Source organism: Kogia breviceps, chromosome 16 (genome assembly GCF_026419965.1).
Source record: "Kogia breviceps isolate mKogBre1 chromosome 16, mKogBre1 haplotype 1, whole genome shotgun sequence".
NCBI lineage: Eukaryota > Metazoa > Chordata > Mammalia > Artiodactyla > Physeteridae > Kogia > Kogia breviceps.
Window position 1 is genome coordinate 21369245 of NC_081325.1, and position 24396 is coordinate 21393640.

General features: G+C 41.4%; 1 protein-coding gene across 7 annotated transcripts in view; it reads left to right on the forward strand.

The window, feature by feature from the left end:
• Window positions 1-24396, forward strand: part of LCP1 (lymphocyte cytosolic protein 1) — a 138136-nt gene that overhangs the window by 60266 nt on the left and 53474 nt on the right. For 2 of the 7 annotated variants that reach the window (XM_067016624.1, XM_067016628.1), the window contains exon 1: window positions 16954-17015. The exons of 2 other annotated variants lie outside the window; for them this stretch is intronic. The gene's annotated coding sequence lies outside the window, so the exon portion shown is untranslated. Of the gene's footprint in view, window positions 1-16953; window positions 17016-18885; window positions 19021-20490; window positions 20543-24396 lie in introns of those variants that run through there. 3 more of the 7 variants (XM_059041866.2, XM_067016623.1, XM_067016630.1) reach the window with 3 other exon arrangements.

A 24396-nucleotide genomic window follows, 5' to 3' on the forward strand; every position in this document is an offset into this window, starting at 1 on the left:
CATAAAGAAAATCTCAGCAAATTCTAAAAGAATATTTTGCAAGTGTCTTTGTCTGTTCTGGCTGCTATAACAAAATTACCATAGACTGGTGCCTAATAAACATTTATTTCTCACAGTTCTGGGAGCTGGGAAGTCTAAGTTCAAGGCACCAGCAGATTCGATGTCTGGTGAGTCCCGTTTCCTGTTCCATAGATGGCTGTCTTCTGCTGTGTCCTTACATGATGGAAGGGGCAAGGGAGCTCTCTGGGATCTCTTTTAAAAGGGCACTAATCCCATTCATGGGAGCTCCACCCAAAGGCCTCACCTCCATATACCATCACCCTGGGGATTAGGCTTTAACATATGAGTTTTGAAGGGACACAGACAGTCTATGGCAAAAGGTATCCTAGTTTGACTAGAGAGAAGATGGGTAGGTAAGGCTGCAAATGTAAGTCTGGGAGAGAGTTAAACGTCAGGATTTTGACAGGCAGAGAGCTACTGAAAGATTTGGAGCTGGGAATCCATGGGGATCTGCATTAAGAGATGCATCTAGAATTGAGGCCAACTTCCTCCCTTAATTTTCAAGAGCTAATGAAAAAGAGCCAGCTCCAAGTGATTCATGAGATCACGCGAAGTGAAGGCCAAATAATGTCACTGAAGCCTGCAGTTGTTCAAAGAAAGCGAAGTGGGAGAACTGAGCAGAACACAGTAGACAGCCTGGACGGTGAACACAGAAGAACTCGCACGATGGGGGATCAGTGCCATGTTCACGAGGCGATTTAATTCCAGAAAATCACCAGTATCCTCATTAAAATAACTTAATTTGGTTTTGTTGTTATTGTTGTTTTGAATTTAACCTGATTTTGGATTTATACTTAGGCTCTAATGGCATTAGCAGTTGATGCCAAGTTTTATGTTTGCTCATGTAATAGAAATAAAGACAACTTTGGACGTTTGGGATAATTTTTCCAGATATTTATTCCTGTTCGAGAAATTCTGGTCTAGCGGATGCCCCTCATTTTACAGTTATGTAAAACGAAGCACAGAATGGTGACTAATAATAATAGTAACTATAATAAAAATTATTAAATATGACTTAACTTTTGGTTCATATCTTGTATAGTGGTCATTATGCTAAGTGCTCTCCATGCATCACTTCCTGTATACCTCGTAACTATGCTAGGCTGTGAGTGCTGTTTACTTCTCCTGTTGTGATGAAAAAACAGGCTTACAGGGATTAAGAAGCTTGTCCAAAGGCACAAAGACAATAAACCTAGGAACCAGGTTAGGAACCCAGACCTTTGTAACTCCAGAGCGTGTGTTTTTAATCACCTAGCTATACTGGCTTCATCTGGCCCCACAAGTTGAAACAGCCAAATTTCAATCCAGGATCTCTTGACTTGTGGTCTGGTATATTTTCCACCTCACCCCAGGCCTCCATTTCTTTGAGAGTATATAGGTGAAGCCACAGAGTAGTTCAAGATCCTATTGCAAGAAAAATGTTTAATTAGGCATATCTACTGTGTCAGAAGTTTAGAATATTTAATCATATTTTTAATGTCATTTGGGAAAATCTTTGACTTTTCATGGAGCCTCTGGAATGTTTTAATCAGATATTTGACGCATCTTTTGTTTTCTCTACCACCTGTAGCACAAACCAAGTATTCAGGTTTTGGACCAGATATTGGTCTAATAAGTATTTGTTGGATGGATGAATGAAAATCTAGAACCTCTTTTCTACTTATGAACAGGTTAGATTTCAGAAGGCTCTTTTCAAGTACACTTGTATATAAGTCTATAATGACAAAAGTGGATTGAGGAAGTATTTCCCAAAAGTCCCCAGAAGTATTTCCAGTAAAGCTGGGTATAAATCAACCAGTCCTGGAAAACTTTAAAATCAGGTTTATTTATCTCCTTTGATAATCAATCTATCAAACATCTTTTCTATAACTGATTGTCTTGGTCTATTTTGAAAATCTTTTGGGGCAGTTAACCCTTCTCTTTGATGATATCTACAACTGTTTTAGTTATACCTCGGTTGAGGTCCTCATTTGATAAACCACAATATTAAATCAACCCTCCACTTACTCAGTACCTGCACCAGTGGAGATGAATGGGGTGGGGGAAAAACCATACGGAATGCTTGTATTTTAAAATCCATGATCACTGTATTATTAATTATAAAGGAAATAGTACCTTTACAGAGGAGGAGCCTGGCAGAGATCACGTGCCCCATGATGTGATGCACTGAAAACAACACATCACTTTTGCGATATTCTTGCCCAAAATACGTACCTGATTTATTAAATTGTGAGGAAACAAGACAAGCCCAAACTGAGGGACATTCTATGACTAGCCTTTTCTAAGGTGTCATGGTAATGAAAGACAGACTGAAGAACTGTCCCAGATTACAGGAGACTGAGAAGGCAACACAACTAAATAGAATGTGGGACCACGGATTGGATCCTACTCCAGAAAAAGGACATTCATAGGACAGTTGGCTAAATTTGAAAAAGCTCTAGTTTAATGAAGAGTGGTGGATCAGTGGTAACTTTCTGATATGGACAGTTATACTGTGATTATATAAGATGTTAACATTTGGGGAAGTTGAGTGAAGTGCATATGGGAATTCTCTGAACTATTTTTGCGTCTTTTTGTAGTTCTGAAAGGATTTCAAGATGAAAAGTTAAGAGATTAAAAGAAAAGTATTTTTCAAATGTAATCACTAGCCTTGGATGTTGTTCAGCCACCATACCCTCTGCCCCTAAAGCATTCACTCTTCCAACCTCCTCAACAGTTATTTCATACCCTCTTCTTTCTCTTTAACCCTTCCATAGCTTCCCCCAAATACTCACTGTGAATATAGAGACAATCAAGAATTTCCACAGCCCGACCTCCCAGCACCTGTGACCATTTACTCAGCTCTCTCTCCTGTCTTTGCGGATGAGCCGTCTCTGCTCCTAGCCAAGGCTGAGCCCTCTACTGTTCACTAGAGCTTATCTTCTCTTATCTACACGAGAAAATTGTCCCAGCTAATCTTCCTCCTGTCTCTTGCATTATTTTTATCTTTCTCTCTGCTGGATAATTCCTGGAATCATAGAAACATACTGTTATTTCTCCTGTCTTAAAAAAAAAAATCTCTTGAGCCCACTTCCCCCTTGAACAAGCTTCCACAACATTTCTCTTCTTCCCTTCATAATAAATCTTCTGAAATTTGCTTATAGTTGCTATCTCCAATTTCTTCCCTCCCATTCTTTTAGGGAAGCTCTCCAGTGGGACTTTTGCCCCGCTCCTCTACCAGACTGCTCTTACATGACTACTAACGGCCTCCATGTTTCTATATGCAGTGGTCAGTAGTTGTCCATCCTTAAATGACCACCAGCGGCTTTTCAGAGGTTGAGGCTTCTCCGCACCTTGAGATCTCTCTTCCCTAGGCCTCCAAGTCATTACCATCACCTGATGTATCTCCTACCTCACTGAGAGTTCCTTCTTAGTATGCTTTGCTGGTCCCTCATCATTTTCCTAACCTTTTATGTTGGAGTGCCCCCAAATCTCAGAGCTTGGTCCATTTCTCTTCTTTATCTGTACTCACCCTCTAGGCGATCTCATCCAATCTCACAGTTTTAAATACCAAATATATGCTGATGACTTCAGATTTAAACCTGCAGTGTGGACCTCCAGACACTATATCCAACTGCCTACTCCGCATCGCCTGATTGGATCCCCAGTAGGCTTAATGGGTCTAAAACTGAACTCTTGCTGTTCTCCACCCCCAAGCCTGCTTTCATCTAGTCTTCTGCACGTCAATTAATGCCAGCTTCATCCTTTCGGTGGCTCAGGCCAAAGGCCTTGGAGTCATCCTTGCCTCTTCATCTTCTCATACGCCGCAAAGAATGTCAGCAAATCCTTCCCGCGCTACAATAAAAATATACACGCAATCTGATGCCTTCTTGCTGTCTCCACTGCCAAGACCTTAGTCCAAGCTGTCATTGTCTCTCACCTAGATTATTGAAACAGCCTCCCAACTGGTCTCACTGCCCGTGTCTTAGCTCTCTTTTGGTTCGAGCGTGACAGCAGTCAGAGGATCCTTTTAAAACATATGTCAAATCCTGTAACTCCTTTGATTAGACCGCCTTCCCTGCAATGACTTCCAGTACCACTGGTGGTAAAAGCCAGCCCTCTGTGTGATCAGGCCGCCCTGACCTCATCTGCTACTGCTCTGCCCCTAGTTCTTGGATTTATCATGTTGCTCTTGAAAGTGACACATGCACCTTTCCCTCGGGACCTTTGCACGTGTTCCCTCCGCCTGGACTTTTCCTGCCCCAGATATCTCAAGGCTTGCCCCACTTGCACTCGCTCACTGTCAGCCCTCACCTCCCTCATGTGTCTGTGCAAATGTTTCTTTCTCAGTAAGGCCTTTCCTGGTAACCCCCTTATTTAAAATTTCAAATCCTCTTCACCCTTCTCCCTGCAAAAGGATGCACACATACTACACAAAACCAAACTTCTATTCCCCTTTCCTGATTTACGTTTTCCCCCTAAGACTTATCAGTATGTAATATAGAATATACTTATTTATGTTGTATACTGTCTGTCTCTCTTAACTGGAATGTCAACTCCAAAAGGTCAGGAACTTTTGTCTGACTCATGCACTACTGTATCTCCGGTGCCTCTGATGGTACCTGGCGCATAGTAAGTGCTCAATAAATATTTGTTGAATGAATGGATGGATGCATGAATCTGTACTGGAACCTCAGCACAAGCCTTAGTGAAACAGGCTTTGAACCAATAGACTTATCCACGCCTTGCAACAACTTTGAGCAGTAATTTGCCACAGTATATGTTATTACTCAAAGTCTTAGCTTTCTTCCTCTAAATTAACACGAGACATCCAACATTTATCACGCCAAAGATTTTTCCCTAGTTTCTTGCAGATGATAATGTTAATGATGATGGTGACGGTGATAATGATTCCACAGGTAGGGCCTGTTTCAACATTTTGCACGATTTGTTTTCAGCCTTTCAGTATCATCTTTACTGTCAAACCCTCATCCGATATGCACTAGTAATGGCCATTATTTTCTCGTTATTCTTAAGTTTTAAATTTTTCTCTTTTTTCATTTCAATTATAATTGCATGCCTCTTCCTTTAGGTTATTTCAACATTCTTAAGTCTTTTGCACTGATTGCACGTGCTAAGGTTAACCATGTTTGTAAACCCGTGATGAGTTCCGTGTTTCTGCGCAAACACAGCAAACTTGCCACAGACCAGAGGTTGTAAATTAATGATCTCTGGATGAATCAGTTACAAAGTAACCAATATGACATTTAATATTTTTAAATTCATTGCCAATATTTTTAAAAATCAGATGATTTCCCCAAAAAATCAGATTTTTGGTTTCTCTTGAACAGTCAAATTTGCCTGCCTTCTGCTACTACCTTTAGATAAGACATACATTTTCCAGTGTTTGTTAGTTCCTGCCACCTTCACTTGGCCCATTTAGCTCAGTTTAGTTACCTGCATGGTCCCTGGAGGTATTTGAGATGGACTCAAACCATAAGCAGGGCGATGGCTTAGAGATTAAAACAACCCTGTGTGCTCACTGTTGCCACCTGCTACCGTAGGCAGAGTTGTATACTTACTCTGAAGCTTTGCTTCCTCTCTGCGAACACTTACAAAATGAAAATTTATAAATTCAGTAGCTTCAGTGAATCTACCACTGGAAGTAGTTTGGGAGACCTTCGTTCATTCTGGTACTTGTTTCTTTTTTTATTCTTAATTTTAAAATATGTATATATTTGTTTATCTTTCATTTACCCTTCATTTCTTTTGATTTACATGGGAAGGAGCAATGAGATGAGAAAGGAGATGAGACGGCAAAGGATTCTTCTCCGTCCCATGTTCTCATTCCTCTGACTGGAGTCATAAAGGACTAGGAGGCCTCTGTAAGGCCCAGACCTCACTGTGTTGACAACTGACACAGCCCTCTGGAGTGGTACCAGGAACCACAAGTTCCTGTTAAACTACTCAGGTTAAAATGTGTAACCACTGGGGCATACATTTGGCACATTTTCTGGCTACTCTATAATTCATTTAAAAGAAGACTTCTACTTGCTGGTTAACAAACGCTCAGCCTTCATCTGTAAAAAGTACGTGGCCAGGGACTTCCCTGGTGGCGCAGTGGTTAAGAATCCACCTGCCAGTGCAGGGGACACAGGTTCGAGCCCTGGTCCGGGAACGTCCCACATGCCGCGGAGCAACTGAGCCCATGTGCCACAACTACTGAAGCCCAAGCGCCTAGAGCCTGTGCTCCACAACAAGAGAAGCCACCGCAGTGAGGGGCCTGCGCACGGCAACGAAGAGTAGCCCCCGCTCACCCCAACTAGAGAAAGCCCGTGCACAGCAATGAAGACCCAATGCAGCCAAAAATAAATAAATAAAATAAATAAATGTTTAAAAATAAAGAAGAAGTACGTGGCCAAACGACAGTGGGAAATGTCACTGAAGTTCAATCCTGATTGCTTTGGATGAGAAGCAAAGAGGCAGGATGTGAATTGTTGTGGACTAGACTCTGAACTGCACAAGAACAGAGAGTGTGTCCGTCTTATCCACTACTGTCCTCTCAGTGTCTGGCTGAGCACCGTGCAGAAAGTAGGATGAATGAGGAAAATAGTGAATGAATTTGGATGTTGGGATCACTGAAGGCAGAAGCTGGCCACTTTCAGGGTCTTGCTGATGGAAACAGGTGTTACACGTTGGCGTAAATGGAAATGGATTCTAAATATTCCTGTTTGGTTGAAGGGACTTCATTTTCAGCCATGATTTCCTTTCCCTGAATATGATTCTTCTCAAAATGGACAGAATTGAAAGTGTATGTGCCTTCCCTTTTGTTGATACTTAACCTTTACTGGGCACAGAAAAACAGGAATAAAATATAGTCCTTTATTAGCTCATCTAATTTAAAATAATATAGGGCTTCCCTGGTGGCGCAGTGGTTGAGAGTCCGCCTGCCGATGCAGGGGACACGGGTTCGAGCCCCGGTCCGGGAAGATCCCACGTGCCGCGGAGCGGCTGGGCCCGTGAGCCATGGCCGCTGAGCCTGCGCGTCCGGAGCCTGTGCTCCGCAACGGGAGAGGCCACAACAGTGAGAGGCCCGCGTATCGCAAAAAATAAAATAATATGAATGCTAAAATAATATTATCTAAATGTATTCCAGTACATGCCAAAAATTGATCAAATTGGCTCTTCTTCTTTCTCCCTCTCTTAATGTTGGATGTCAGTCCTTGAACTTCTACTCACATGCTTCTAAGCGCTTCCCCCTCCCAGAGAGTTGACTCCATCCCATGGTTTTAGTTATCTCCATGGTGATGAAGCTCAAATCTGTATCTTCTGCCTTGATCTAGCCTCACACTCCAGTTACACAGCTTGCATTTTGCACAGGTGAGCTCTCCTGAGCCTTTTCCGTGTGGCCCTAATCTCATTGTGGTCAGGTGGAGTTCATCCTTGTCGTCCTCTCTAAATGCCACATTTCCATCCAGGAGATCACTCTTCCCTCAGCTGACTGGCCTCAAAGTCATCCTTGCCTCATCTTCTCATTTATTTTCTATAGACAGTTAGCCTCTGAAACATCTCTTAGGTTTGTCTCTTGCCCCGATGCCCACTGCCACCGTCTAGAGCCGGCAGTTATTGCCTCATACCTCGTCAGTAGCCATGGCTTCCTAACCCTTCTCCCGGTTTCCAGTCATTTCCCATCCATCCCATTTCTCTCTGCCACCAGACTAATCTAAAATCATCTGTTTCATTGTTTTACTTTCTATTGTGAATGTTTCCTACGATGCTCTTTACCTGGGTCTGTTTTGTGTCTTCCTTGGCACTTCATTGTACACAGTAAATGCTCGCTTAATAAGTGAGTGATTGAAATCTGGAAGCTGTGTCATATGAATTCACTGAAATTCTGCTGACTGTCCTTTGGCCTAATACGCAGAGAATTAGTGGCTGATTCATATCTCTATTTAAAGAATGGAGAACTTGACCGGAAATATTTTCATATTGCAGCTGCAGATAAACAGAAAAGGCAAAAACTTTTCATCTGGGCCTCAGTTTCTTTACTTTAGAGTAGAGTAAATGCCACTTATATCATGGGTTTGTTGGAGGTATTCAATGTGATGCATGACGGCCCCCAGCTCAGGGCAGTAGTAGATGTAAAATCAATTCCAATTGAATCTTACTAAAAAACAAGATTGATTGATGGAATGAATTTGAATCAATATAATGAAATATTTAGGTATTTTATATAAGTCACAACTTACAAATTCAGATTCAACTAAAATTTGGCACTAACTAGGACCACTGTGTTGGGTGTGTTAGCATATATCATCTCGTTTAATTTTCAAAATAACCCTATGATATAGGTGGTATTTTCTCTAATGTACATGTAAGTTCAGCTAAGGAAAGGGAAAATGCCTCCCTCAAGATCTGTTAGCATATGCTGGAATCAGGATTTGTCTCTAAAATGTTTAATTTCAGGTCTTTTGCTTTTTCTGTATACCATCCTCAAAGAGTTTTCTTATTAGTTTTTAAATTTTTATTATTTTTAGGTTTGCATTGTTAAAAGGCTCATGACTTTCCATTTTAATACTTGATTCACACTCTTTTTCTTTTATTTTCTATATGCTTATTTAAAAATCCTTGTCCTTGTATTTGTATTCTTGGTGGTTGGGAGTGTCTCAAACATGGTCTCAGCTGCAGCAGCAGCATATCTATTTACAAAAGTTGAGAAAATACTGTATTTCCAGTGTAAGTTGAATGTAAGTAGCGTACATTTGAAGTTGAATGTAAGTAGCGTACGTTTCAGCCTGTATCTGTTTTAATGACTCTGTTAGTGCAAATGGGTTATTAAATGTCAGTGAACATCTAGGGAGTTGTTATAAACCAAAGATGTGCAGATGCTCTACTTCTGAAATGGTCATAGACCACATACTGTGCTGGATTCAACTTTTTAATACTTAGAAATATTGCAGAGATAACATTTTTATGTACTTGACATTTTGTGAAAATAAAATTTGCAGCTATGAACAGCCCTCTTCCTTTTATAATCTACCTGGCAATAATAGCTATAATTAGCTTTCATTGCACCATTATCAGAAAGGGAAAGTAAAATTAGCATTAAACATGTGTGAAAGTCCGTCTTTATATGGCAGCTGCATATATAAATTCTCTGGGAGAACTATCATGCTTAGAGAGTGAATTTTAGAGGTATATTTAAAACATCTAATTACTTTTGCTCTTTGGTTTAACCTTTAAATGCCATATTGTTCATAGAATCAATTTGCCTTCTCAACTAACCAAATAGTTATTTAATTTGTACTGTGAGCAATGAATTGTGTTAGGTGCTAGGAGAGGGTGCAATTCCTGTCCTCCAGAAGCTGACATTTTAGTTGGGAGATGCCCACACTGTAGATATGCTGCTGCCTCTATCTGAAATGCCCCCTTATCACTCTCTTTCCCATCCTTTGCCTGACGAGCTTCTAAGCATTTTGGAGGTTCAGCTACACATCTTCTAAGACACCTTCCTGCCTGCTTCCCCACTCCCCTGTCATTGGTACACTGGGCATCTCTCTATCACAGTGTTTGTCACAGGGGATGATAATTGTTAGTGTGTTTGGTAACCTCCCAGATTGTGAACTCCTCGAGTTCATGAGACTGAATCTTTTGGGTTTGTTTTCTGAGGGCTTGGAACATAGTATGTTCCTAATAAGAGCTTGATGAATGAACAAAGATGCTGCAAACACATAGATAGCTAGTCATAGAGATTAATTGACAAAGAAAGGTAGCATGCAGTCAATGTAAAGAATAGCTTATAAACAAACACTGTAGGTTTTAGGAGGAGAAGAAAGACTAGACTGATGGTCAAGGAAGGATTCTTGACTCTGGGGGCTTCTCCATGGGCGTGTGGCATTATCCACGTGGGGCCCTGTGCTCAGAAGGGCTCTGCACTTGGCTTAATGTTCTGCTGTCAGGGTCTGAAAATTCTTAATCATTTTTGAACAAAGAATCCCATTTTTTCATTTTGCCAGCAACCACCAGAAGCTGGGAGAAGGGCATGGAACAGATTGTCCCTCCCAGTCCTCAGAAGGAACCAACCCTGCTGCCATCTTGATTTCGGACTTCTAGCCTCCAGAACCATGAGACCATATGTTTCTGTTATTTTAAACTACCCAGTCTCTGGCACTTTGTTACAGCAGCCCTAGCGCACTAATACAGACCCTAAAAGAGCTCTCCGTTGCTTGCTGGGTAAAGCCCAAAGTGCTTATTAACACAGCTAGAAGATCCACCACCGTCTGGTCTCTGCTGCATTCTCCAGCCTTTCCTCTTTCTTTGCGTCCTCCCCCCACCCCACCCCCACCCCCAGCTGCTTTGCACTCTTCACTGCAGGCGTGCTCAGCTGTATCAGGTTCTAGATGTTCCTTGCTTTCTGTCACCTACGATCTTCCACACATGCCAGTCTCTTGTGGTCAGAGTGCATTTCTGCCTTTCCATTCCATCTCATCCTTCAAGTCTCAGCTTTGTCCTCTTCCTTTATTTATTCAACAAACCTTTTCGAAACGCCAGGTGTAGTATTTAGAAGTTAACAAAAGAAACACAGCCCTTGGCCTCATGGGATTCCCAGTCTCGCAGGAGAGACCAATGTCAAATGAGGCAACAGTGGGCGAGCAACGTCAGCAGAGTGTTAGAGGCCATTAAATAGGTGGACTGTGGAAAGTGCCCAAGCACACACGACAAAGCTGGACCCCAAACCTGTAATGAGGGAAGGCAACACGAAGCAATTCAAAGCCTCTCAGCAAAGCTCAGCCCTCTGAGATACCACGTATTTTTGAAGGCAGGGGTGCAGGATAGAGCTATCAAACAGAAGCATTGGTAGAAAGCTTATATAAGGAGCACAGGACGTTCCAAACCCCATCCTGACCCCTACCTTCCTATAAAAAATGGAGATTCATAGAAAAAGAAAGAGCTTTGAGTTATTTTTTAAAAATGATAAAAGAAATAAAATGTTCAATAGAAGTTTTGAAGAAAAGGTTAAAAAACTTCCCTGACAGTAGAACAGGAAGGTCAAGAGGCAGAAAATTAGGAGATCAATTCGGGAAGCCCCACATCCAAATAAATCTAATCTCAAGGAAAAAGAACATTAAAAAAGGTAAGGAAAGGAAATAAGAGAGAAAAAGGGAGAGAACACTTACCAGAGCGGAAATATTTGAATTTCCAAATTAAGAGACCACTGAGTCCCTAGCACAGTGGATGGAAACAGGCCCACTTTAAGATATATCATAAAATTTTGGAATGTCAGGCATATATAGTAAAAGCCCTAAATATTTCCAGAAAGAAAAAGTGACATGCAAGGGACCGTAAGTCCGGACCATAGGTCAGCAGATCTCTCAACAACAACACTGGAACAATTTCTTCAGAATTTTGAAAGAAAATGATTGTGTGGACATCCAAGAATGAAGGTAGACTATGTATGTTTTCAGCTATAAAAGGTCTCAAGAAGCTCCTGTCCCATGCAGTCTTTCTGAGGAATCTACTGGAGGATATGCTTGTTAAGCCAAGGAAGTAAACGAAGAAGGTGGAAGGTCTGTGGTCCAGAAACAGAAGATCCAACCCACAGGGAGAAGGGAATCCCCAGGATGATGAAGGGAAGCTTCTAGATGGCAGCTGGAAAGCAGGACCAGGCAGCAGGATGGAGGACTCTGGGAAGGACCTCTCCAGGAGGAAAAGAGAGGAATGGATTCATTTCCTGGGTTTTCAAATTGCATTTTAGCTCTCTTGGAGAGCTTGGTACAGAATTAGTAAGATGCACATAGAAACCTAACAAATGAGAAAAACAAGATACGAAAAAGCAAATATAAACATTTTGCTCTACATAACTCAGCTATGAATATTTACACAGTCATTGTCAAAACTGCACGTTGGTTTAAAGGTATTATAACCTGTTTTAGAGGATGGTGGGAGGGCTAGTGTGTACACACTGGGGGAGGGAGAGGGTCAAATCTTCACCTCCCAAGTAAGAATTTTAAAAAAAATTGAACCTGAACAGTCAAGACATAGTATAAGCAAGCATAGCCTCTAGAAATGTGAAATAGCAGAAGAAATAGCTAAACTGTTGAAAATAATTGTTTCTGGGGAATGGGAATCAGAGGTAGAGAAGGAGTGTGTCAGGAGACCAGTGTTTCATTATAAACCCAGAGGTAACGTTTGACTTCTAAAACGATGCACATGTGTTACTTTATTAAAAAATTCAAATGTATGTCCACACAAAGTGTGTGCACAAATGTCCATAGCTACGTTATTCATAATATCCAAATGGTGGAAACAACTCAGATGTTTATCCGTTAATGAATGGATAAATAAAATGTGGTGTATCTGTAGAGTGGCTATTATTCTCCCATAGGAAGGAAGTAAAAGAAGCTAGACACTAAAGACCACGTATTGTACAGTTCCATTCATATGATATGTCCATAACAAGAAATCTGTAGGGACAAAAATTACAATAGTGGCTGAGGGTTTGGGAGGTTGGGGGTCAAATGGAGAGTAACTGCTAGTGCTTTCTTTTGGGGGGTGATGCAGATGTTCTGCAATTACATAGTATGGTGGCTGCCCAACTCAGTATACTAAAAGCACTAAATTTCACTTTTAAAAGGTGAGTTTTATGGTATGTGAATCATATCTCAGTAAAGCCATTATTAAAAAAATAAAGGGGAAATGGGTTGCCAGAGGATAGAGTTGGAAGATAATATTTTTACTAAATAATTCATTGTATCTTTTGAATTTTGAGCCATGTGCATATATTATTAATCAAGAAATTAATTTTTAAATTTAAATGAATAGTATTTAAAACACGATGAAAGAGAATATCATAATCAACACTCATGTATACAACACTTATTTTTGCCAAATCTCAACATTTTGCTGTGGACATAGTTGAATTCTTCTGTCTACCTTCCCACTACCTCCCTAACTTTCCAGAGTAGCTGTGTTCTGGAATTGATATTTATCATTTCTCAGACATATTTTTATTATAAACACACACATGTACAGACATATCCATAAACCACACTGTAATAGTTCTTTAAAATGTATACAAATATATTAGTATTATTCTGCAACTTTTGCTTTACACCAACTTTATATTTTCAAAGTTCACTCTTACTTAGTCAATCTAGTTCTAGTTCACTCATTTTAACTTCTGGATACTGTACTGAACCACAGTTTACATATTCACTCTCCTGTTATCTTCACATTTTTGCTGTCAAGCAAAATTGCTGTAAACATTCATTCACTCATTCATGCCATTCCATAACTGGGCACTGGTACTGCTCCAAGAGCCAGTAAAGACCTGCCCAAAGCTGAGCTTATTTTGGGGAGGAGACAGTAAGCTTAATCTCTAACATGTATGTTAAAAGGTGTTAAATCTGTGGAAGAAATAGTAAGGATGATTGGAAACGACAGCAGTAGGAGTACAGTTTTAAGTAGCTGGTCGTGGCAGGGGAGGTACAAGTCATCTGTTTCTGTGATACTGCTGCCTCGTAAACAACCCCGAATCTCAACTGTTTACAACAACGAACCTAGATTTCCTGCGTCAGCTGGGATGGCTCTGCTTCAGAACATGGTGAGCTGGAGTTGGCCTGAGCAGCGGGTCAGTTTCATGTTGGCTTCATGCATCTCCTCATTTCCTTTGGACAAAGATGTGATCTTCTCATGGTAAATGTACTCAGAAGTACAGGAGAGCAAGTTGAATCACGTAGGCATATTCAAGACCTCTGTTTGTGTCCTGTCGGCTAACGTTCCAAAGCTCAAGCAAGTCGCGTGCAGTAAGCTCAGGTAGCAGGAGAAGTATGCTCCACCTGCCTGAGTGGGAGGTCCTGAGCCGTCTCACAGCAAGGATGTCAGTGTATAATTCTATAGTGGAGAAGTAGTGTAGAATTGGAAACTATAATTTTTAAAAATTGAAGGAAGAAAATAAAACTAATACCTAATTCATAGGATTATTGTGAAGAATAAGTAAAATAATGTATGTGGAGAGTCTAGTCCAGAGCCTGGTATAAATATTACAAGACTAGTTAACGCATATAGCGTTTACTATGTGCCACACACTCTTCCACGTTCTCTACATGTATCAGTCGACCTCACCCTCACAACAGCGTAGAAAACAGACCCTGTTCTTATCCCCATTTTCTAGATGAAGGAACTTAGGCCAGTGAAGTCAAATCATTTGCCCAAGGTCACACAACTAATACAGTAGTAGAGATGAGGTTTGATAACCAGACAAGTGGCCCAGTGTCTTTTCTCTTAATCACTCTGCTATGATCCCCCTGCATGCCTCCCAGACCCCAAGTTTGGGTTAATGCTGTGTTTTCTCACGGGCACCCAGCTTTTCTTTTGTCATGGTTCTGAGTACCACTGTGAGGTCACTTGTCTGCATCCTTGAATACAGTGGACATTCTGCAAAGGCGGAGCTCGTGCTCACCTTAATGACTCTCATTCCCTGCCTGTCAAATATCAGGGGGAGGGGAAGGACAGTAGAGTGAGGCAGAGGCATTTTCCCCTTTGAACCATCCCCACAGTGCAAGGAGGGGAAGCGGGGAGAGTATAAGCTATTAAAGATGCTAGAAAAACACGAGATAATTGATGGAGCAAGGTAAGTAAGTAGAAGATATAAGATTAAGATTAAAATGAGGAACTGTTGACCTTGAGAAGATAGAAGAACACCTTCTCTTTTAAGAGTGAAAGAGAAGGAAAAGATGGGTCTTTGAATTTTTTTAATATTCCATAAGAAAACAAGTTGTCCCATTGATTGAAGAACCGGTCCTCATTTATTTTATTTTATTTTTTTAAAATAAATTTTATTTATTTATTTATTTATGGCTGTCTTGGGTCTTCGTTTCTGTGCAAGGGCTTTTTCTCTAGTTGTGGCGAGCGGGGGCCACTCTTCATCGCGGTGCGCGGGGCCTCTCACTATCGCGGCCTCTCTTGTTGCAGAGCACGGGCTCCAGACGCGCAGGCTCAGTAAAATTGTGGCTCACGGGCCCAGTTGCTCCGCGGCACGTGGGATCTTCCCAGACCAGGGCTCGAACCCACGTCCCCTGCATTGGCAGGCGGATTCTCAACCACTGCGCCACCAGGGAAGCCCAGGTCCTCGTTTATTTTAACGCTTCCTTATGCCAGGTTCACACGTACACAGGGTATTGTTTTTGATCCATTCCCTTAACCAGTACGTACTCTTTGTAGTATTTCTACTATAGCTCTGTAATATACTTTAATTCCTGGTACCCTTCTTGATATATTTCAAACTGTATTTGGTTATTCTCATGTAGGTATTCTTCCTTACATATTTTAGATTTAGTATTTCAAGGGCCGTAAAATCTGTTGGCATTTTAATTGGAAATGAATTGAATTAATAGACTAAAATGGGGGAAATTCAACATTTTCAAGAAAATGGCCATGTCTATCCATATATTTTCCTATTTTTTTGGTCCATTATTTTATGTCCATGTATAAAATTTTATAACTTTTTCCATATAGGTTTTGCATATATATGTGTTACAAATGCTACTACTACTACACAAATTGAGCCAGATATCATTTTAGGTAATTTGCAAGTATTATTTAATTTAATCTGTACATTAACCCTCTGAGAACAAAGTGGCAATTATTATTCCCATTGAAAAGATGGGTCTTGTGAGAGCTGAGGCTAGAGAAGGAAGCTCACACCAGATGACTCGGATCATCTCAGTCAACAAGGGGCAGGAATATTGGGCCAGAAAAGGATGCAGGCTGGTAGAGAGGGAGACAGAGGCAAGAGGAGAGAGTTCGGAATAAATGTCTAACTTTTGGGTTCTGTGATCTCTTTAATACCATGATAAATAGTATGATGGACCCAGAAAAAAGCACAGACACACAAGATCATGCATAAAGTGTTAGGGGTCCATGGACCCCAGGTTGAGAATACCTGTTCTCAGGAATTAATGAAATTGAATAAAAGCATTTCTAAGAAGTAATTTGAAGGCAAACAGCTTGAGTTTATAGCATTTCAAGTTTATGTTTCTGGGACTTTCTTCAGCAACATTCAGTAGCCGGGGAGTAGCAGCTGGTGCAGTTTTAGGGATTGAGGCTGTGAGCTCCCTAGCCGCCCAGGGTGGGATAAAGTAAGGAGGGCAGTAGGGGTAGAGGGGAGGCCAAGCACAGGCCAGTTAAGAGGCAGAGGTGGCAGTAGAGGCATGTGGATGGTGGGGGAGGAAGTAGGAGAGGTCCTCTCTGGGTGGAGGCCATCAGGGGGGCATGACCTATAGAGAACGTAAGAATAATAAAACCAAAATCAGTCTGCTGTTTATTATCATGATGCACAAGCAATTCTAAACACGGACAGTGATAAAGCATTCCTCTCCCAAAACGCCTTGGTCTAAGACCTAAACAACTGACTGCCGCCGGGTAGCCTTGTGCCACTTGAGGCAGACAGAGAGATTACGATGGAGGGAGTGGTCCAGGATGTGGGTGAGGTGGGAGGCTGAGGTGGGGACCACAGCTGAGCGGGTGCTAGAGAGGAGGGTTCCTTCAGGTGGGTGTCTGCAAGCAGCACAATTCAATGGCTTTCATCTCCTAGAACCAAGATGTTGACTGGAATCCCACGACCTTTTTTTTTTTTTTTTTTGACTTGAATCAGCTGCTAGGCATAACCGCACATTTCACCCTCTTCAAACATCAGCTCTGCTCACATCTGCATCTGCCTCGATGTTCCACTGCCTTTTTCACCCCTTTTTATAGCAGATGGCATTTATTTACTTACATGCTTTGCTCCTGTACAGACTGTGTGCTCCTTAAGAGCAGCGATTGTGTCTTACTCATTTCTGAATCACCAGTGCCTCCAGACAGGCACTCAAACACCTACTGAACCCATGCACAAGTGTATTTTGCTCTTGTTTTAGATTCCTCAGATGTCCAATGACCAGGCACCAGTAGACACCGTGCTGCTGCTCTCCTCCCAGGTAAACGAAATGAGTCTGTGTTCTTCTTTTTTTTTTGGCGGTACGCGGGCCTCTCACTGCTGTGGCCTCTCCCGTTGCGGAGCACAGGCTCCGGACGCGCAGGCTCAGCGGCCATGGCTCACGGGCCCAGCCGCTCCGCGGCACGTGGGATCTTCCCGGACCGGGGCACGAACCTGCGTCTCCTGCATCGGCAGGCGGACTCTCAACCACTGCGCCACCAGGGAAGCCCTGTGTTCTTCTTTATGAAGGGTTACTGCCACACCTCCAGTCCATCCTGAAACCACAGGGATGCAATTAGGGAGATCCACAGTATCTCGCATATTTTCATCCTTAAGACCATCAAGACAGTATCTGTGCTGTTGCAGAGTCCCGACTGATGATTATTCACCCCAGAGTGAAAAGCACCAGCATTTGGCTGCTTTGTAATGTGATGCATGGATGTGTCTCTGGTGTCCTGAAAGATCTTAGGTGCCTCTTGAACCCCACCCCCTGCAATGAATTACTTGGGAGTAATTATGCAGTGGAGAAAACGGGGTCCAATTCACCCCCTCAGCCTTCCCTGGGGAGTCACAAGAGAGTTGACAGTTCTCTGTGAGGTGAACCACTTGTAGAACGGACTGAATCTCCGCCATCTATTCCTATTCTTCTCCCCACCCTCTCCGCCAAGATGGTGCCTGTAGGGCTCTGACCAAGACATTGCCACACTGCTGACTAATGAAGTAGAGAAACCAGAACAGCTTGGTCTGAGGTTGGAAGCAGGAACTTTCTGGAGGAGAAATCAAAGAAGCAAAAGGAGTATAAGGGCATCCCCCCAACCATGGTACCCACTGGTGGCGTCCCAGGCCCCTCGCAAATACAGAAGTGTATTGAACCAGCAAGCATCTTCAACTCACCATCAGAGCTGGAACATAGCCTCAGATTCTCATTCCTCAACAGCAGGCTGGCCGCTGGAGCTGCACACAGGCTCTGGGCAACACGGAGACAGCCTATGTGTAATGTCTGGTCAACATTACTCAGGATACTATACAACCTTCACATCCTCTGTTAGGCTGTGAGCGCTTGAGCACTTCCATTTGAAGGTGAGAAGTAGCCCTCAGGACGAGCATTCAGGATTTGGGCATAGAACCGAGATCTTTTCATTCTCTTGCTAATTTTATAAAATGTGCATTCAAAAAATAAGTTTGGTCTCTAGGAAGGAATTGAGCAGCCTTGGACTATAGCAGCTGCCTGAGTGATCCGCCAGTGCTCTTTGTAGGAAGCGTCTAAATAATTGAAATCTTTAATTGGGTTAAAGAGATCCCTAGTACATAGGTGCTCTATAAATAAAAGAATGAGTAAATAATATGGTGACCCTCCCTTTCGGGCCCTTCCCCTTAAAGAGATCATTTTGTTTTATTTGCATCCATAAGATCACTGTTCAGGGACTGTTGAGAGGGGTTTGGTTTCACCTGGGGTGGGGCTTTCCCAAGGAACCCCCTTTTAGCTTGTTTCAGGGATACTGCCACCTCTTCCCTTGGCTCTTTCATTAAAAATGAATCATTTGTTTTTCTTTGCTGTAAGTAGCTAGGCGCCAGAGCATTGCATTTGCAATTAGGGGCAGAGCAAGAAGTCAAGGTAGCAGGCTGACCTTGCCTTGTTATCTGAAATCAACAGGTTTAAGTAGCCCAGTGCCTACAAGACAGCTAGAGGGGAAAGAAAGGGTAGGAGAAAGAAAAATGCTTATGAAGAGGAAGTGGTAAGAGGCTTCTGAATTTCAGTGTGACCTGTCAGGTGATTTTTGCAGGGGAGGGGACATGAGGGAAAAAAAAAAAAAAAAAAAACCACGTTAAGTAAAAATGTCCTTATAAAGACAAAATCTATTTCTTTCCTGGCTGATGATTTGTCATTCTAGTCACTTCCTGCCTTGTGATCACACACCCGGGGTTGACAAAGTTGTTCTGCAGATCAGAAAGAAGGGGGGTTTCTGGTCACATACCAGTACCACTGAGAACAGTTTTGCTACCAGGTAAATTTCCTTTGTCTTTTTTGTCGTTTCTAAGTGCTTGTGGTGTTTTGCTTGTTGGGTGGCTCTGGTTCTGTGGATTGTGGATTTTGCCCCCAGGGGACTAGAGATCTCTGAGCACCTGTCGCCCTTGTCCGCTATGAGCCGCGGCGCCGTTCAACTGCCCAGCAAAGCTCCAGCCACATCTCGTGGCCGCCCAGAGTGGGACCCTCCCCTCCGCTCTCTGGGGTGGCTTCTTCTCCAGTTATATGCAGTTATCACCTCCCCCCAAAAAACTATGATTTTTGTTTCCTTTTTAAACCAAACCATGTTCTGATTTATTTCTATTGCTTTATTTCAGGGAGGCTATTTACTGTGATTTGATCTACTTTCAAATGTTCTCAGGAAAGTGGATATTGATCCTTTAGATGGTGCTCTCATTGGCCTAATGGGGATAGTTTAACTTTAGCTCCTGTGGTTCTGTTTTTCTAAAAAAACTCCTTTACAGTACTTTAGTGGATGTACTAACATCTTGAGTCGTATGTTACTGAGTGTGATACTGGTTATTTGAGTGATTTGGGTACCAATGGTTTTTAATGGGTGTGCTTAATAACCACATGGAATTAGAGGCTGCCTCTTCTCCATTTATTCTCTAAAAATAAAAGCAATTTGTGTTGCTTAATTGTACTGTTTTGTAGAATTGTCTGAACTATTTGATATCCTTATGATCATACAAATGACCATTAAGTTATGGAAGGAAAGGCTTCAGTCTATAATAGAAATTCTTATAAAGTTGATATGGGATATTTATTCCAGAAACTTTATTGAAACATAGACTTTGAAACTTGTAGCATCAGCCTTTATTAATTACCATTATTCAACAATATTTAGTACCATTGACAGATGATAAACATAAAAGCCATCTGGACTGGAAATGGATTCATTTATCTGCACACTTACCAAAACCCAATTTTTCTTTACCAAGTATAGCAACTTGTTTTCTAAAATTACCTCCTCAGGACAACTTAAAACAAAAAAACTGTCGTTAAACAAAGGTGATTTATCCACACGTCTTGATTTTGAATTTACGTAATTTATCATAATTGGTTTCTAGTGAATAAAATGATTTAAAGAACATCTACACAGGCAAATCTCAATGGAATTAACTGCTTACCTATAAATGTGAATTTCTGAAGTTGTAAAATGTGATCATCAATATTGTTTGACGCATCTCACCTGAATAGTTTTAAACTAGCAAAAATGTGGAGTTGAGGGAGAAGGACCTGGACCCCTAAAAATAACAGCTTAAAAATATGCTATGTCTTATTTTAAGTAAAAATATTGATGAGAATAAAATGGATTAGGACGCAAAGGTATGTCAGTATTTTCCTTACATTGGGAGGAAATAAAAATGGAATCAAGTTTAGATTGTTAAAGCAGCAACCTGATATGTTATAAAATATCCATTTCTCTTCATTCTTGTTCACTCCCAGCAACATCAGGGAAGAATCTTCTGGGTCTTGCCCTTTGAACAAGCACTGCTGAGGTGGGACATTTCATTAGCTATCCCAGGGATGCTTTCTTTTGTCATATTTGAAGTTTTGTCTCCTTCATAAATTGTGCCTTGAAACAATCGGTAATTTGGGAAACAGTTTCCGTGTTTTAACACCATTTCTAATGCTTTTGCTGAACCCTTTGGGGAATGGGAAGCCAACAAGTAACTTTCTCATTCAAATGTATCTATTTAAATTAGGACAGAACAAGTAGTAATAACACTTAATAGTGATACCTACTTACTGTGTAAGCCTCTCTTCATGCATGACCTCATTTAATCCTCGCAACTGCCTTTAGAGATGAGGAATGGGCTTAGATGGTTGCAGGGCATGGCCCAAGGTCACTGGGTGAGGGGCAAGGGCGGTAGGTAGCCAGGATTTCAGGCTTCATTCTGCCTCTCTGTAATAGTCCGTCTAGTCCAGAGCCTATCTTCCCCACCAGCATCTTTTTCCCAGATGTACCTCGTTATAAGCTTTTCGTTCTGAGGCTGACTGAAGAGATCTTAGCATTCGTGATTTGAAGAGAGAAAGAAAGAAGACAACAATTTGCCATAAACCCAGAAACTTTTTCATAAATAAGAGGTATCATTGTGGGTTTCATATAATAATAGAATGAAGTGGTTTCCTTTGAGTAATGCATAATTTTACTCAAGAATTGTGTGCCTTCACAAACCTGCCTCAGCCACTTTCCCAACCTTATTTCTTGTCACTTCCTCTGCCCTAGCTGCCACCTCCCACCTCTCCCCCTCCCCCCTCCACTTACCCACATGCCAAGTGCACAAGTCCACAAACCACCAGCAAGTTCCAGGCTCTTTCACTTCTTTTCACTCCAACTGTCTTTCCAAGTGCTTTCTTCTTTATCTGTGAAACTTCTGGTCATTTTGTAAGGCTTATTTCAAGAAACCTGTCCTTTTGCAGGTCTTTCCTACTGGTTCTTGCCTCCACTGATTCTTCTGTGTGTGTTTGCTTAATGCTTTGAGTTTAGAGTAAGTAGAGCAGTACTTATATTGTTTTCCTTTCAAGTCCTTAATTTGCTGACAGCCTGAGCTCCTTCTCTGTCTCTCCTGGCATGTACTAGGTGCTCATATTTATTGAAAATTTTCTCAGTTCCTTAGCTATGCATAGAAGTCTTTTTAAAATTTCACTTGTTAACCTAATATTTACTGAGTTCCCCCAGTGACTGCTATGAACAGAGATATAACACTATTACAGTCGTCTTGCTTTTTCTAACATGCTTTCTTTTTGTCAAAGCACTGTTCTTCATTTTAGTCTCAAAGCACTAAATAGACATTGACGTCAAGGAATTTAAGAAATTGTCCAATGACCATAGCCAGCAGGCAAAATTAATCTTACTATTTTAGTTTAAATACATTAATTGAGCTAAAACTTAGCTACCCTTAACCAAAATTAGGTACCTGATAGTAAGCATATTGGATGACCAAGAGCACAGTAACAGATACCATTAACTTTTACTTATTCACTTTGCACTCAGCTCAGAAAATTCTCAAGTCAACTTCTCCTTGTTACCAAAAAAGTGAAGGCTCCTCTGCGTATACTGGGGAGATGGCAAATGAATTCTAAAATCAAGTTAGGTAAAATAAAACTAAGGAATTTTCTCCTAAGGTTATATTTATGAAGAGTCAAAAATTTGTAAAGTAAAATTATAAAATCTGATGACTTTATGACTAATAGATTTTATAGCAAAGGGACATTATTTAGATTCATGTGATTGTCTCCTTAGGATATTTTTTGTTTGCTAGTTTTCCAACTCACAGATATCATCAAATGAATTGATTCTATTCCATCGCGTATGAACCCTGCAGAAATAAAAATTAGAATTAGAGTCCACCAAAATATAAGACTAATCAGTGTCAGCAGACTCCAAGAGTTTCAAGTTTCCCTATTTTGCCAGATGGCAATGCACTTCTTAAATCAAAAGAGTTCATGTTTCACAATGTTTTCATTTTGAAGTATAAGAAGTTACCACCCAATCAGATATTCATCTTCTAGGAGCATCTCCGGGCAGCTGCTCTGACCACTGGGCTCCCCAGATGGCAATTCCCCGTTGCTTTCCTCAGTTGCCTCCTGATTGAACCTCCTTACGCCATTGACTGTTCCCGTTGTTTTGTTTGTCAATTTCAGTCATTACATCAGTTCTCCCAGCAATTTCGTAGTCACTCCATCTTGTAAGATACTGTAAGCAGCAGATGGGGAACAAAGAATTTCAATTCATCGTCCTAATAATAACAGCTTAGCCTTCTATACTACTATTTTGAATTTGAGTGTTTTTCTAAGTGTTTTGACCGTATTAATGCATTGAGTCATCACAACAATCCTGTGAGGTAGGTATTGGTGTTATCTTCATGTTTGAAGGCAAGTTAATCCATTCAAGTATTTTATTACTTTAATTTTCTACAATTGAATCAATTTTATATTAACTACTGAATTCCAGGGGAACCCTCCTGGAATAAACAGGCAGCAGGCCATGGTGCTTATTTTTTTGTTTGTTTCTGTGTGTGTGTGTGTGGTACGCGGGCCTCTCACTGCTGTAGCCTCTCCCGTTGCGGAGCACAGGCTCCGGACGCGCAGGCTCAGCGGCCATGGCTCACGGGCCCAGCCGCCCCGCGGCATGTGGGATCTTCCCGGACCGGGGCACGAACCCGCGTCCCCTGCATCGGCAGGCGGACTCTCAACCACTGCGCCACCAGGGAAGCCCCCATGGTGCTTATTTGTACCTAGACCTTGAGTTGCACGCAGATAATAATAATTTATCCTAAATAAATGCATCTGTATCGTTAATTGCTTTTATTAAAGACTATTTTTGTCAACATCATCATCATCAGTATTTACTCAGCCCCTCTGCGCTTGACTATTTGGTTTTTACCAACTTATAGACCTGTGCATAGGTCACAAAACATGATCTCTACCCTCACAAAAGCTTTGAAAAGTTCTCAGTCACAGAAGATTAGAATACTTGAGTCAAGTGGCATGCCCATTTTCTAGCTGTTGTGATTGATAGACATGAATAAATTAAACAATCTAGTATTTATACCCAAGCACACATATCTATAATTACATAGTAATGGCCAAATATAGGTGTCCTAAAAAATGTGAAAGGATGAAAGATTATTTTAATTGTGAACTGAAGAATAGAGGTAAAAAGTGACCCACTTACTGAGTTAAAATAAGTTTTGCTCAACTTCAGAGCCGCACCTGCCTCAGCCCCACTTTAAGTTAAAAGGAGGCTTGTTTCTCAAATATGGTCGGTTGTTTTTTCTGGCGGAAGGAAAAGCTAAGATGTTAAATTGAGGAACTTGCAAAGAAAGCCACAGTTCTGTGGTTGCAGCATTGATTCTTGTTTTAGTCTAGCACCAGTTCACGGACAGATGGACACACTTGCATGCTCTCTCCATCTCTTTGTCTGTCTCTGTGTGTGTGTCTCTCTCTCCCTCTCTCCCCCCACCTCTCTGTCTCTTACACACACACACACACACACACACACACACACACACACACACACATCCTCTTGACTGGCTGAGCTAAAATGGAAAAGAGATTACATTCTCCACAGGCAGAAAAGCCAAGATGCCAAATTTGGCCGGCAAATTAATGTTGCATGTGAGTTGCAATCTCTAAGTTAATTTCTTTTCCTTTTTTCTCCGGTTGCACTTTCAAGAGGGAAGTGAATGAATGGACTAATTACTTTACAATTAAATAATACCCTGCATTTTGATTCCTCAGTCTGGTAGTTGTCTCCAGTATTTTCCAAACTGTGTATCTGAATGAATGAAGTAAAGAGGCGCCACAAATGCATCTGTATAAAATTTGCATCCTCTTCCTTTTCGCC